Below are 16,137 nucleotides of genomic sequence, written 5' to 3'. Positions count from 1 at the left end.
AATTGTGGTACATTCATACAGTGGAATACTATATGCTGCTAAGGAACAATGATTTCATTAAAATTCTATATCATGGGAGAGTCAAGAGGGCCTTATGCTGAGTGAAGTATCTCGGTCACATAAAGACAAGTATTGTGTAAGGCCATTATTGCGAAAATAGGAGGATAATTGAGCAAGATATGTATGAATGTTCAAGAGAAGGAGGAGAAGAGTAGAAGGGAGGCAAAAAAAAGGAGAAGGGAGAAAAATCACCAGGAAAGCAAAGGATAGGGGGTGGGGTGTAAAGGAATAGAAAAGATTCAAACTGCGGAAAGAACAATCAAGTCTACCTTGCAGTAAGTACAGCCAGAATCCTTGTTAGAGGTAAGGGTGATGAAGCTTCATTTTATAAACTTTGGGTATACAAACTAAATAAATATTATAAAAGGGATCTGCCTTTAAATACACTTTTTCTGATAATAAACCACAAATTATCTCTTTTTTAAAAAAATCTATGAACTCTTTCTATTATTGTAATGCTGTACTTCAAGTGAAATATATTTGATTTTTAGTTATGCAAAACCATACGTCTGTAATAACTAAGCTTTAGTTTAGACTCATGTCAGAGCTAGAAGGTCTGTGAAGTGAAACTGCTGATCTTTCCAGAATTAACTGGAAGAGACCTCTTGACGTGGCTTTGTCCCTGCCTCATTCACTTGCCCTCATCTGATGTATGCCCACACTTTATAATTGGGCTATATTTAATATCAAGAGACTCAAAATTAGTATTCGCTGATAGATTATGTTATATTCTTAACATGTAAAAAGTCCAAAGAGCTGTGAGAATTTTTTTTGTAACTTCTGGAAGTTTTATTACAATTAAGACAATAAGAAGAGCACACAAAAATTTTTCTATCTGTGACTATCAGCAAGAAGCTGAAAAGAACTTACCAGCTGTCCCTCCTGGATAACCTTCCATGACCAGTTACTACTACGCAAGGTACAAGGCCATAAGGTCATCAGGCCTCAGACACTTCATTCTGTAGGCCCCTATTTCCTTTTCCGTTGGTTTCCAGGTTCCATAAATGCTAATATAAAGCCACTTCATTTTATCAATTTGCATGATCTCCTTGACATGAAGAAGGTAAGCCTCTTCTGCGTTCAGTGCCTTTTTCAGTTTTTCTTCGCCATCACTATCTGAATTGCTCTTTTGATGTTTCTTCTTCTCCTCCTCTTTCAGTTTTTTCTGATGCATTTCCATTAGAGTTTGAGGTTTCTTCATGACCTCTTCTCTGGTTGCATCACTTGGAATACATTCCTCTGAATTCCTTCCCAGCCTCTCTAGTACAATAAGAATACTTAAAAACAGAGTGACAACATTGGTATCCCCATTGGTCTTCTTTCCAGTGAGATCACCAGATATGTGTGTGATTGTTGGTCTTCACAACCCCCTCATGCTTGGAGCAGAACAGCCCACTCCCATCCTTTGATAACTATCCCATGTCTTGAATTCTCCATAGTCTGAGCTAAAAGCAGTTCAGCTGGAGGAACATCCAGATATTCTTGGCCACCATCCTTTTCCAGGATGCTTTCTTTCTGCCGTTCTTTCAAATCTTCCATTTTCACTTAGAAAAATTTCTACAACCACTCTAGTTTTGTAGGATCTGCCTGCAGATGAACTTCAGACCCCTTAGCTTCCCTAGCAAACAACTGTGTCTGAGCCATTGCTATGGTATCTCCTGTATATCAGACCAAGTTATCCACTGCATAATTAACTTCATCTGATTCTTTCTTGCTTTGGTATAGGGATTCTCTCTCATTGGTCTAGTTTTAAGATCATAGTAATAAAAATTTCAATTTAAATTCCACAAATAGTTTTCAATATCTTCTCTGATCCTGAGATTCTGCAGAGTAATTCATCTCTTAGAGTCAAAATTCCATGCTGGAATGCCAATATGATCTGCGAATTTATCTTCACCTTCACTATTATGTTCTTTTTCCATCTGAGAATTTGGTTCCTTCTCTCCCCACTGGTGTTTCAGAGAATTAGCCTGTTCTACATATTGTCCTGAAGCCAATACTTCTTGTAGTTTTGGGGCTTTCAATGTTCATTTTGCCAGATCACCTTTGGCATATTCTTCAACAATTGTCATGAGTTCTTCTGGATTGTAGCCATTCCATCGATCCCTTCTTCCATCCTAGCCAAAGGTCAATTCATCTGTAACTATGATAGTGCATGTAAATTTTGCTCCAACTCGCATAGGTCTTTCTTATTGTGTGTCATGTCCCCACATTTTTCACATGCACTTTTGTGATGCTTAGTAGTTGTGAGATTCTCTTCTCCACCCCTCTTATACTATTCTCCAGATAAGCTAGAATGCCTCTGTTTCTCTGGCTAGAATCTTTGGTGTTTTAATGTAGATCTTTTCAAGGAATCAGCATATCATGGGACTGAGGAAATAAACCGAGGAATATAATAATAGATGTCTTTTCCTTCTTCATCTACTTCAGCAGGAATATTACCCAGTTTTCACTGTCCTTCTAGCTCTTACTTCTTCCTCCAGTCCTCCTTGGTCATATCCTTTGGTTCCTCAAAAATCATTTCTTTGAATCAAGACAAGGGGGCAGCATTAACAGCTTCCACAGCTAAAACACAAGGTTACTTGGTTTTCCCCAATTCAGCCACAGTGAACCCCAAACCAGACCCCATGGAATACAAGACAGTACTTACTTCCAGGCTTTCCAGAATCTTCCAGAAGCCACTCAAGAACTTTTTTTTAAGTTTAATAGGGAGAAAAGCAAGATAGTGAAGTAAGTATCTTGGGTTGTTGTTACGTGCTGTCGAGTTGTAGGCAACCCTATGAAAGAAAGACCTAAACACTTGTATAACATTAATCCTCTCTCTACGTTCATTAGGCAACGTTCATTCCATGAAGGCAAGCTATTTCGCCAGTGGATGCCACTCCTGCTTCCAAAGCAAGTGAGTATATGCTCCCGTTTATTCCTCCAGCAACTACCCACTGGACAGCAGATCAAAATAAGCAAAGATTGAAATCTCCAAATTCTGGAGGGGATTTGAGGTATTGGACAGCTGGGTTAAGACCAGAAATGGTGAACACAGGAGCAGGGAGGGCACAGAAACTGAGAGAAACTTCTATCATTGGGAGTACTCACTCACTCAGCACTGTCGTTTTGAGACAGGCCTGAACAACATTCCAAAGTATACACAAAGCGAACTGATCTGAGGAAGATGTAGTTCATTTTTTTTTTAAATGTGGAGCATATTGTTCATGGAAATTTGAAGGTCACACAATTAGGAGGGGACAAAGAGAGAGATTATGCACAGGAAGAGTGTGCTGATGAATCTTGCCAATATCCAATACATATGAACACAAGCACTGAGAGGGCTTTCAAGGCAGCCGAATGAGGGGAATATCACAGACTGACAGCAACACAGAGAGATATGACTGGCTTCCTGTACATAGCTGGACTGTAAGGAAATCCTTACAGAAGAGCCCATGAAGGAAAGGAATAAAAATCTACCTGAGAAAGAAAAAAACCTCAGTGAATACTTCAGCATCTGTGCTCAGTTAAGTCCTCCTGCCACTCATGTGCATTGAGTTTAAGATCAGAACTATTAAATCAGCTCAGAAAAACAGAACAAAACACCAAACCAAAGCCTAAACCTAAACAGCTTAAAGATCAGAGTGCCCTCTAGTGTTTCTCAGGAGAAGATGCCCAGCCCACTGCTAATGGGTCAGTTCTGAAGATCTGTGGGATTGAGTAGAACTATCCCACTGCGTTTCCAAGAAGTCTTTATGGAAGTCAGCTAACCTAGAGAGTGTCTGATGAATGGCTCTTGTCTTTTTTATTTGGCAGCAGAGTGGTTAGCCACTTCACCACTAAGGCGTCCAATCAGAAAAATTCCTCTTAAATCCAGAATATAAAATTTAAAGTTTAAAACCTCAAGCAATAAAACCAAATTTAAAAAAAAAACTAACTAAAAGACAATAAAATGCCCCAACTTCAACAAAAATATAAGAAAACACAAGAAAAAGTTCCAATAAAAATAAATATTATGAAGAAAGGGAAATTTATTCTGTGTAATCATACTGAAGCAAATAATTGGCAATTTCCAGACATTAGTAATAAATACGTTGAAATAATGCAAAAGGTACACATAAAATGCATTAGTAGAGGGAAGAAAACAAATTAAGGGATAAAATTAGAGCATTTTCAAGAAGATTGAAACATTACAAAAAGAGAAAACTGCTTGTACTGAAGAATAAAGAAACTGAGTTAGAAAAAGCAAGAGAAAGAAATACTAAATAAATGTAATAGAATAAATTAAGTAGAAGGCTAAAGAATTGAACTTATTAAAATGAAAAAAACAGAGAGGAAAACAGAAAAGCATTCAGATGTAAAAGGAAATATACTAAGTCTAATATTAGAATTATTGATTTTCTGCAGTACCATGACAGCAATATATGCATGGAAATTATTTTTCATGATGTAATCAAAGAGAATGTACTTGACCTGAACAGAAAACCAAATACAGAAGGTACATGAAACTTCCAACTCTGGGCCACATCTTAATAAAATTCCTGAAAACAAAACAAAAATTCTTCTGAAAGTAACAACAGAAAAATGCAATATACCATACTAAAGGACTTTCTTTCAGAAGAAGCCGCAAAGATTTCTCCCAGAACCCACAAAGAAAGAAAGTAATGAAGGAATAGAACAAAACAGAAGACCACATATTCCCTTAATATCAAAGCAGATCATGCAGCCACTGTAATCAAAGCAACCTAATATTGATAGATACATAGACCACTGAAAGAGAAATGAGAACTAAGAATTAAACCTAAACAATTATGGACAATTAATTTTTTACAATATGTCAAAGTCCATTCATTGGGCAGAAAGTACCTCTTGTCCAATCTTGCTGTTGTCATTAGGTGCCAATTAGTAGAGTATGACTCATAGTGATGCTAACAAACAAAAAATCTGAACCCAGTCCTGCCCTGAGCCATCCTCACACTTCCTGACACACAAGAGTCCATTGCCGCTGTCACTGTGTCAATCCACCTGGTTGACGGTCTTCCTCTCCTTTGCCGACCCTCCAGCCTTCCCAACGTCATGTCCCTCTTCAAGGAATAAGCACCTCCAAAAGAAAAACCCAAAGTACGTGAGGTGAAGCCTCATCATTCTTGACTCCAGAGAGCACTCTGGCTGCAGCTTCTTCCAAGACATATCTGTTTATTCTCTAAGTGTCTATGGCATGTTCGGTGCTCATCTCCAACACAACAGCTCAAAGGCGTCAATTCTTTTTCTGTCATCCCTATTCATTGTCCAGGTCTCAAATGCATAGCTAGTAATCAGAAAGACCATGGCCTGCATCAAATGCACCTTAGTCCTCAAACTGACATCACTACTCCTCAATAATTTTGAAAGAGCCCTAACTGCAGATTTTCCCAGTACAATGTTTCTCCTTATTTCTGGACTGCTTGTACAAAGGGTTTTAATTGTTGATCCAAGCAAGATGAAGCTGTTGACAGTTTCAATCTTCTCTCTATCCATCATGACACTGCTTATTGGTCCAGCGGCAAGAATCTTTGTTTTCTTGATATTGAGATGCAATCCATACTGAAGGCTGCATTATTGATCTTCTACAAGTGCTTCACGTCCTCCTCTCTTTCAGCAAGTAAGACTGTGTTATCTGCATAAAGCAGGTTATTGATGAGTTGCCCTCCAATCCTGATGCCACATTCCTCTTCATAGAGTCCAGTTTCTCAGATAATTTGCTCAGCATATAGATTGAACAGGTATGGAGATATAATATGACCCTGACACACTCCCTTCCCAATCCCAAACCATGCAGTGCTCCCCTGCTCTGTTCACACAACAACCTCCTGGTCCAGGTATAGGTTCTGCTTGAGCACAATAAAATGCTCTGGAGTTCCCATTTTTCTCAATGACAAGCCAAATCTAAAGAAAAACATGTCGTAGTTAAAGAGTTGAACAGATAATTTCAAAAGGCAGCTTGGGAGAACAAAGCAAAGTATTGTGGAATGGAATGTGCAGGGAGCTGGAATTAGAGAATAAAAAGGTGAGAACTCACTCTACGTTTTTCAAGCTGAAAGAACTGAAAAACCAAATTAAGCCTCATGTTGCAATGTGAAAGATGCTATGGGCAATATATTGAGTAACCCAGAAAGCATCAAAAGAAGATGGAGGGAATACACAGAGTCATTTTATCAGAAAGAATTAATTGACACTGAAAAATTTCAGAACATATGAACAGAGTCAATGTTAATGAAGGAGGAAATGAAAGCTGTATTGAAGGGTTTGGCAAAAAATAAGGCCCCAAGAATCTATGGGACACCAATTGACTTGTTTCAATTAACAGATGCAGCCTTGAATGCACTCACCAGTCTATGCCAGGAAATTTGGAGGACGGCTGTCTGGCCAATGGATTGGAAGAAGTTAAAACTTGTTTTTATTTCCAAGAACGGTAATCCAACCAAATGTGGAAATTATCAAAAGATATCATTGATACCACATGCAAGCAAAATACTGCTGAACATCATTTTTAAAAATAGCTGGAATAGAACATAGACAGGGAACTTCCAGAAGTTTAAGCAGAATTTAGAAGAGGCCATGGCACCATGGATATCATTGCTGATATTTGACTGTGATCAATCTTAAGGTATCCTAATAGTCTTTGTTGTGTTTTAGTCTTCATATAAGAAGCTTCTGAAGCCTTAAAAGAGTCCAAGAATCACTATAAGATACAATCATGGGCCTCTACCTATCAGGAACTCTACAATAAAAACAATGGTTCTGAAAAGAAACAAGTATACACAAGTTACAACCTCATCCAAACTGAGACCAAAATATCAAGGTGTTAGCCATCTATTGCCACTTACCATTCTGATTGACGTTATAATAGATAGTCTTGAATAGAATAAAATAAAAGTGTAGAGCATGACTAAATTCTTATTAAAATAAAAAGTCACACAAACTAAGGATAGAAGATTCCTTGAGATTATCACCTGAGAAAACCATTAAACTGGAATATCTAAGGATAGAAGATTCCTTGAGAATGTCACCTGAGACAACCTTTAATCCTGTGGTTGTTATGTTGTTATGTGCCGTCGAGTCGCTTGCAACTCATAGTGACCCTATGTGCAACAGCCTTAAACCCTGCTCTATCCTGTGCCAATCTCACTGCCTCTGACACACCCATCCCGATTACCCCAGTCACTGAATCAATCCACCTCATAGACGGTCTTCCCCTTCAGTACCGTCCCTCTACCCTCCCAAGCATGTTGTCCCTCTGTAAAGACCTCTCCCTCCTTACAACATGTCCAAAGTATGTCAGACGAAGCCCCAGAATCCTTGCCTCCAAGGAGCAGGCTGGTTTAACCCTCTCCAGGCTGAATCTGTTTTCTTGGCAGTCCATGGAACATTCAATACTCTTCTCCAGCACCACAGCTCAAAGGCACCAATTCTCCTTCTTTCCTCCCTGGTTGTTCTCCAACTCTCTGATGCATAACAAGTGATTGCTAAGACCATAGCCTGTATCAGATGCACCTTAGTCTCCAGACTATTGCTCTTCAATATCCTGGAGAGGTCCCTAACAGCCGACTTTTCCATCACAATACATTTTTTGCTTTCCTGACTACTGGTGCCAAGAGTGTTGACCATGGAGCCAAGCTGACTAAAGTTGTTAACGATTTCAATCTCTTCACCATCCATCTTGATGTTGCCAATTGGTCCAGTGGTGAGAATCTTTGTCTTCTTGACACTGATCCTCAATTCATACTGAAGACTGCAGGAGCTGAGTGTGGAAGACCTTTAATCCTAGAACCAGGCATATCTCTGAGAAAATCATCTTTTAGATAAATAGAATGGCACACAAAATAAAAGCAAATGTAAGACTGATACTTGAAAATGAGGATAGCCAACAACTACTCATAAGCAAAAATGAGAAGGCAAGAGGCCACAGAAGCTAGTTTATGGACATTAAAACACAAGGTGCCAGAGAAGAGTGTTGAGTATACCAGGGACTGCTAGGAGAACAAACAGGTTTGTCCTGGAGAAACTGAAGTCGGGCTGCTCCTTGGAGTCAAGGATTCTGAAGCTTTGTCTGACATACTTTGGGCATGTTGCAACGAGGGACCAGTCCTAGGAGAAGGCTATCATGTTTTGGAGAGTGAAGGGATGACACAGGAGAGAAAGATCCTCTATAAGATGGATCGATTCAGTGATTGGGGTAGTGGGAGTAGGTGTGTTGGAGACAATGAGGTTGGCACAGAATAGAATAGGGTTTAGGGCTCTTGTACATAGGCTCCTTTGAGACAAAGATTCTGAGGCTTTATCTGACCTAAATTGGGTTTGTTGCAAGGAGGAACCAGGCCTTTGAGAGGGACGTCATGCTTGGAAGGGTAGAGAGAAAGAGGAAGAGAGAGAGACCATTGATCAGATGGATTGATATAGTGACTGGGGTAATGAGGGTAGGTGTATCAGAGACAGTAAAGTTGGCACAAGATAGAACAGGTTTCAGGGCTGTTGTACATAGGGTTGCTACGAGTCACAAGTGACTCAATGGCACAAAACAAAAACAATCTTTTTCACCAATGAGAGAAAGAATTATTCAATGATAAAACTTATTGACAATTAAGATACATAGAAACAATGAGCTAATAGATCATGAAAATCACAGTCTCTAGGACCCTGGACCAGAACTAGATGAGGTATAACTACCACTACTAATTGCTCTGAAAGTGATCACAGTAGAAGATTCAGGATACAGTGAGAGAAAAATGTGACTAAAACAAAAATCTTTTAAAAAGACAAGTCCACTGACAGCATAGAGATTAAAAGAAGCATCTAGAATAGTGACTCTTAGTCATCCTTTAGACCAGGAACCGAATTTATCCATCTGACTCAAATAGTAGGCAGATCTACTACTATTTCAGCCAAGTCATAGCAGTCTATAAGGTGAGCAATAACACATGAAAAGTACTGATGCCTTAAAACAGTCAACTGTTTGAGATCAAAAGGGCAACAGAAAATCAAAATTTGCCAGTAGACACAATTCAAAAAGCAGAAAAGGGAAAGAAAGAAGAACAAATGGAAAACACAGAGAATTTCCTCTATACTATACTCAGTACTCTGGAAGCATCCACTTCCAAAATGGCTTGCCTCTGGAAACTCTATGTACTAACAGTGCTCAGGCTGTTCGTTCATAGGGTCGCTATGAGTCGTCTACAACTAGATGGCATCAAACAACAACAACAACAACATACTCAGTACTGCTATACTGAGAGGGCTGCAAATAATTACATAAAGTAAAACGCGTATGAATTTTTTAAATAAAGAACTAATATGATATGTAAACTTTCTCTGATATCACAATAAAAATGTTTTTAAAAGATTTGCAGCAGTAATTAAAGAAAAGAAGGGGGAGGAACACACCAAAAATAATCCAAATACTCATTAATAGAGAACATGGTAAATATATTTGCGTATATTAATACATTAGAAAACTAGACTGCTTTGAAAAGATGAAAGTAAATCTAGAAGAAGAAATCTGCTACATATATCAGGATAAAGAAAATAGGGAGATACATATTCCTATGTGTACACTTAAATAAGTTTACATGAATACAGAATTTTTTTAAAAAAAGAAACCAAGCCCCATTTGCCGATATATCTCTGAGAAAGAGTTTGAAGTGGGAATTGGTTTTATTTTGTTGAGCATATACATAGTATAACAAAACAAGTTCTATGTATACATTTCAGTGACAATGATTACATTCCCCTATTAACATAAACATACTGCCTCTAAGTTTCCTGACATTTCTAAGCTTCTTTTTCAACATGGATAAAAGTCCATTTAAGGACCCTGAGAACTAGCTGAGAGGTCCAACTGCCACTACTGAATGCTCTGAAAGGGATCACAATAGAACGTGTAAAAGGCATATGTGGGAAATGGGAGAAAAATGTAAACTAAAACTAAAAATCTTTTTATAAGGCCAAGTCCATAGACGGTATTACATTGTTTGAGTCAGGCAACCATTCTTACAAATGTATTGCCCCTGTGTTTCTTGACATTTTAAAGTTGCTTTTTCAGTGTGAACCCTCATAGATAGTTCTTACTAGATTTACAAGACAAATATATTTTACTAATTAACTAAACTATGTTCAATTCTGAAACACTTCAGGAAGCAGAATATGATCTAGTACGGCAATAGTACGGAAGGAAGAAGTCTAAGATGCACTGAAGACACTGGTAAGAAAATTGTTGTTGTTGTCAGGTGACGTCAAGTTGAGCATGGCTCTTAGCAACCCTATAAACAAAAGATTCGAAGCCCATTCTGTCCTGCGCCATCCTCACACTTCCTGACAGAAAAGTCCATTGTAACAGTCACCACATCAATCCACCTGGTTTAGAGTCTTCCCCTCCTTCGCCAACCCTCCACCCTTCCCAGCATCATGTCTCTCTTCAAGCAATAGCAGCGCCTCCTAGCTACATGTCTAAAGTATGGGAGGTGAAACACTCCAAAGAGCACTCCAGCTACATCCTCTCCATTACATGTTTATTTGTTTTCTTGGCCGTCCATGGGCTATTCAGTGCTCTTCTCCAACATCACAGCTCAAAGGTGTCAATTCCTTTTCTGTCATCCTTATTTATTGTCTAGCTCTCTGATGTATAGCTAGTAATTGGAAAGTCTATGTCCTGAATCAAATGCACCTTAATCCTCAAACTGACATCAGTACTTCTGAATAATTTGGAAAAGTCCCTAACTGCAGATTTCCTCAGTGCAATGCATTTCCTTGTTTCCTGACTGCTCATACCAAGGGATGAGCCAAAGAGGAAGAAATTGAGAATTTTTACCAAATTTTGAAGACTGAAATTGACCGAACATGCAATCAGGATGTGTGAATGATAATTAGTGGCTGAATGCAAAAGTAGGAGTAGGAAACAGTGAAGAAAGGACAGTAGTTAAAAAAATACGGGCTTGGTGTTAGAAATGAAGCTGGAAGTAGAATTATTCAATTTTATATTTACAATTATTTGTTAATTTCAAAAAAAATTTTTTCTAAGAGACACAAAAGATGACGTTGCACTTGGATTTCATCTGATTCACAGGAATCAGATTGACTACATTTGTAGAAAAAGTTGTTGGAAAAGCTCAGTATCTGCAGTCAAAACTATGATGGGCAGACAGTGGGTCAGATCATCAATTACTCATATGCAAGTTCAAATTGAGGCTGAAGAAAATGAAAATAAGTTTGTAGGAACCAAGATACGATGTTGATTCAATACCATCTGAATTTCATGATCATCTTAAGAATAAGAAAGAAAATAAGACCCCAGAAATAGATACAATATAAATTCATGTGTTTCAATAAATAGATGCATTACTGGATGTGCTCACAAGTCTATGCCTAGAAATGTGGAAGACAGCTAGCTGGTCAAATGACTGGAAGAGAGCCGTATTTGTTACCAGTCCAATAGAAAGTGATCCAACAGTGTGAAAATCATTGAACATTATAATTAATATTACACACAAGTATACTCTTACTGAAGATTATTCAAAAACAGCTGGAACAGTACATTGGCAGAGAACTGTCAAAAGTTCAAAGTGGATTCAGAAGAGGCCACAGTACGAGCGATATCATTGGTGGTATCAGGTGGATAAAAGAATGTCAGGTTGAAAGCAGAGAAGATCCAAAGATGTTTACTTGTGCTTTGTTGACTACAAGAAGGTATTGCTAAAAAAAAAAAAAAGAAAAAAAAGAAAGCATTGCTTCACTATAAATCACTAGAAATTAAGGATAACATTGAGAAAAATGGAAATCCGAGAACTCTTAATGGTGCTCATGTGAAGCTATGCATAAAATAAGAAGCAGTTATCCAAACAGAACAAGAGAGCACTGCTTTAAAAACAAACAAACAAAAAGCACAAATTTAAAAATGGAAAATATATGCATCAGGGTTGTAACTTTTGTGAAGAAGAATGTAGTATCAGGATTGGAGGAAGACCAACAACCTATATTATGCAAATGATACAATCTTGTTTGCTGAAAGAAGACTCCCTGAAGATCAAAAACTCCATACAGTCTTTAACATGGATAAAGCCTCAGCATCCAGAAAACAAAAATTCTCACCATTTGACCAATAGGCAACATTATGACAAACAGAGAAGACATTAAAATTGCCAACAGTTTCATCTTATATGCGTCCACAATCAACATCAATAGTAGTAATTGTTATGTATCATAGAGTTGAAACCCACCCATAGCTGACCCTCCTGTGGGTTTTCAGAGGCAATTAATCACACAGGAGGAAATTTCCCATTCTTTTTGCCTACGGAGCAGGTAGTGGCCTGGAACAACATTCTTTCTGGATTGCCACACAACTTCTTGCCACTAGAACACCCTTCAACAGTAACAGACAAGAAATCAAAAGAAGGGCAGTGGAGTGGCTTTCAGGGAGACCAAGCGGCCAAGGCAGACCTGTGTTCATACATAAAAACACTTCTCAAGTGTAATGTTGGGTGAATCCAGGCTGTATTTACATGTGTAAATCCCAGGGAAGAATTTAAGCTGCTCTGAGGGTGTGGACCAAATATAATTCATCTACCCCTAGCCGTTCCACTGCTGTCTTTCCACTCCCATCTCTATTGCTGAAGTGGCTTCTTGGGCTTAGAAACAATACTTGCTTAGACCTCTAGAAGATAGAGTCCAAAATGCAAGCTCTGGTGGCCTAGTGGTAAGAAGCTTTCATGCAATCCCAAAGGCACCCAGTTTGAATCCACTAGCTGCTCTGTGGGAGCAGGATGGGCAGTTTCCTGTCGTGTGATTTACTGCCTCTGAAAACCTGCTGCAGGGTCAGCTAGAGTGTGTTCTGATGTGACAGCACACAACAACATTATCATATCAGTGAAAGTTCACTGAGCAAGCTGCTTATCTATTTCACCATGCACACACATTTTGATCTGTGGTGCTGATTACAATCTCCATGAGTGCATTCTTAAAAAATATTAACACTAAACAAGAGAATATTATGTCAGCTTTGTTCAAAAATAAGCCTTTTAATATATAGATGGTTGTCCATTTTCCTATTTATGAACATTTGGGTTGTCTCTATTTTCTGGGTAATCTGATTAAAGCTATAATGAATACACTTTTTTTTACACATACCAGATTTAATATATCCAAGTCCATCTGGATCATCTTTCATTTTATTGCTTCAAATAATTTTCCTACGGACCAGAAACGGTTATATTTTTTTTTTTTTCAAAAAACTCAGCTATTAGTTTCTTCTTTACTTCTCTCTTTCTTCCATTCTCCATATACAATTCTTCAAAGTTTTTTTTCATCTTCTTTATATGATTCTTATTGTTACTCCAGAACTCAGTGCTGTAAAACAACAGCCATTTACTTTCTTACAATTACATGGATCTTACACTGAGAAAGAACTTGGCTGGGTAATTCTCCCCTGGGTTTCTTTTCACAGTTGCAATCAGACACCAAGTGGTGCTGGAGTCATCTGAAGACTTGACAGACATGGACATCCAAGACAGCTTCACAGAGTTGACAGTTGATAGTGATTGTAACAAAGTACCTTTCTGTGTCCTTACTTGATGACTGATTTTCTCCATAACCAGTATCCCAGAAGCACCAGGAAGATGACATTTAGGGTCTGATCTGGACTTAAAAGGCCCACTTTTTAAATCAAATCCCTAATGACTTTATTTCTTGCTTTGTTTTCTTTGGTTATGCACATGTTCAAAAGCTCTTAAAAAACTATAGCGTTTCTCAAAAGTAAAAAGGTAATTAAAATAATATTTATTCTAGAAAAAAAGTTCTTATCTCTTTGACAGTAGGTTGGAGTGGGGTTTTTTTATGTGTGTGTACCATCGAGTAGGAAATGACCCACAGTTGACCCTCCAGCAGGTTTTCAGAGGCAATTAACTGCATGGGAGGAAATTGCACATCTTTCTCCAGCAGTGTAGCTGGTGGACTCAAACTGCATGCCTTCAGGATTGCAGCACAGCTTCTTGCCACTAGGCCTCCAGAGGATAGCTTACTAATATGCAAATATATCCTTTGATTTCCTCGTATTTTCCTCTTTTTATCAAGTTAATAAGCGTTATGGTCCTTTGATTCAAGGTAATTCTTGGATCAAAGTGAAATTTCCTAACAATTTTCTGCCTGGCTTTTGTTTCAAAAGACTGAAGTTATAGAGGAAATGTTATTAGATCATATCAAGAAAGGAAGGCAAGTGACTTTTGTGGAGTGGATAAAAAGATGGTGAGGCTCCGCTCATTCTTTATGAGCTTTTCTCAAAGCATCATGACCAAGCATCCCTGGGATTTGTTAGGATTGGAAAGCAGTGGTCTAAAGGCCTGTACTTGTTTCATAAAGAAAGCTCCTCTCTCCAGCAGCACAGTTCTATCCACTGCTTAGTATAATATACATGGCTATACATGAAAGTCGATGATGGAATTAGGTAGCTGTGACAGAGACCTATACCCTTGGCATTTTCCACTATTGTTCCTTTTAAGAAATGGATGGCACTGCCTAAATTGTGGCAACACAAACCCTGTACACTATACTGCAGCCCTAAAACTAAAGACCTTTGGTCAGCAAAGCCTCCTCCAAAGAGTATATGCATTTCAAGGGAGACCATAAGCAAAGAGAGAAAGAACCCAAACCAACTCTCTTCAACTTGATTCCAACTCATGGTGACCCTCCATGTTGATTTCAGAGGCTGTAAAATCTTTCTGGGAGAAAATGCACATCTTACTGCTGAGAAATAGCTGGTAGGTAGGTTTGAACCATTGACCTTTATTTAGCAATACTATGCTACTCAAACACGTTAAAGGATTACATTAGTGAGTAAAATCATGACTGTCATAAAAAATAGACACATTAAGAGTTTTATTAACAAAGAACCAATAAAATAGAGCAATCAATTGAAATGGGATTTGACTTCCAGAGATTTATATTATTTACAAAACAATATTAATTTACATTGCCATAGGAATTGTTTAGCTTGACCAGAAAACATTTGTACTATCAGAGTACAACACATTAAACTATCAGAGTATGACACATTAACATCTAATTCTACAGAGTTGTGAAATAGCTGATGAAAGACAACCAAACACAGAAACAAGCTGCATGGATGAACTAACTAAAACTTCCACTTAGTGTAGTCTCCTATAATCCTCTCTCTGGAATCAACAGCCACAGAAAACTCCCATAAATGTTCTGTTTTTAGAAGACCCTTGGAACCTTCATATAATCCCAAAATAAAGCCTGGAATTAAATTTTCTGCCAAACCAGCGAGTGGAGTCTCAGACTTTTAAAAACATTGATGTAGAGAAAAGAAAGGTTTTTTGGTATTTGTTTTACCTTTGACGTTATGATAAGAAACTCACATTTATTGTATTCAAGTCTCTTGAGGACAGAATCTTGTCTGACCTACTTCTATTTTGTTAGTCCTGAGTAGTAGATAACTAGATGCTTGGAAAACATGTGCTAAATGAATGAACAGAATAAATATGAGTTAGTCCATAAGGAGCTGTGTTGTTAACCCAAAGGCAGCACAGCACGCTAGCAGTTTGAATCCAGCAGCAACTCTAAGCAAAAAAGATGGGTAATCACCTCCCATGCTGTTTACAGCCTCCCAAAACCCACCAGAGGGTCAGTTAACAATTGGTTCCTACTCAGTGACAATGCATTTGAGTTTGAGTGAATTTTTGAAAGAAAGGGAGGAAATTAGATACTGCACATTAGCCAATAAAACGTGGGTGCTTTCAAGCCTCAAGTTTTAAAGTATTTTATTTGCATAAAGCTAAGGGTTAAACTTGAAGCCCAACTGTGTTTTGAACCTTGACAAAAACCAAAATACTGTCTAGCACACTTTACGTATTTTCTCTAACTACCAATCTCCAATTATGATCATGATACTTCCAGGATTCCTCAAAGAAAGGCAACCTTGCTTTCAGGAAGAACAGACTAACTAATGCACAAAGTGCAGGGGGAGTACTCTTTAGCACCAAGGTCATGAACCTTTGTCTTCAACACTATGAGCATGTTATCAGGAGAGTCCAATCCCTGGACAAGAAAATC

At 38.2% G+C, this 16,137-nt stretch overlaps 1 pseudogene; it reads right to left on the bottom strand.

The window, feature by feature from the left end:
• Positions 1-970: 970 nt before the first annotated feature.
• LOC102854123 lies at positions 971-13,565 on the bottom strand (annotated as a pseudogene).
• Between the last annotated feature and the right edge of the window lie 2,572 nt (positions 13,566-16,137).

Source organism: Elephantulus edwardii, unplaced genomic scaffold (assembly GCF_000299155.1).
Source record: "Elephantulus edwardii isolate Elephantulus edwardi_28Jun2011 unplaced genomic scaffold, EleEdw1.0 scaffold00356, whole genome shotgun sequence".
In the NCBI taxonomy this organism is placed as follows: domain Eukaryota; kingdom Metazoa; phylum Chordata; class Mammalia; order Macroscelidea; family Macroscelididae; genus Elephantulus; species Elephantulus edwardii.
This window is presented reverse-complemented; position numbering and strand designations above follow the sequence as displayed.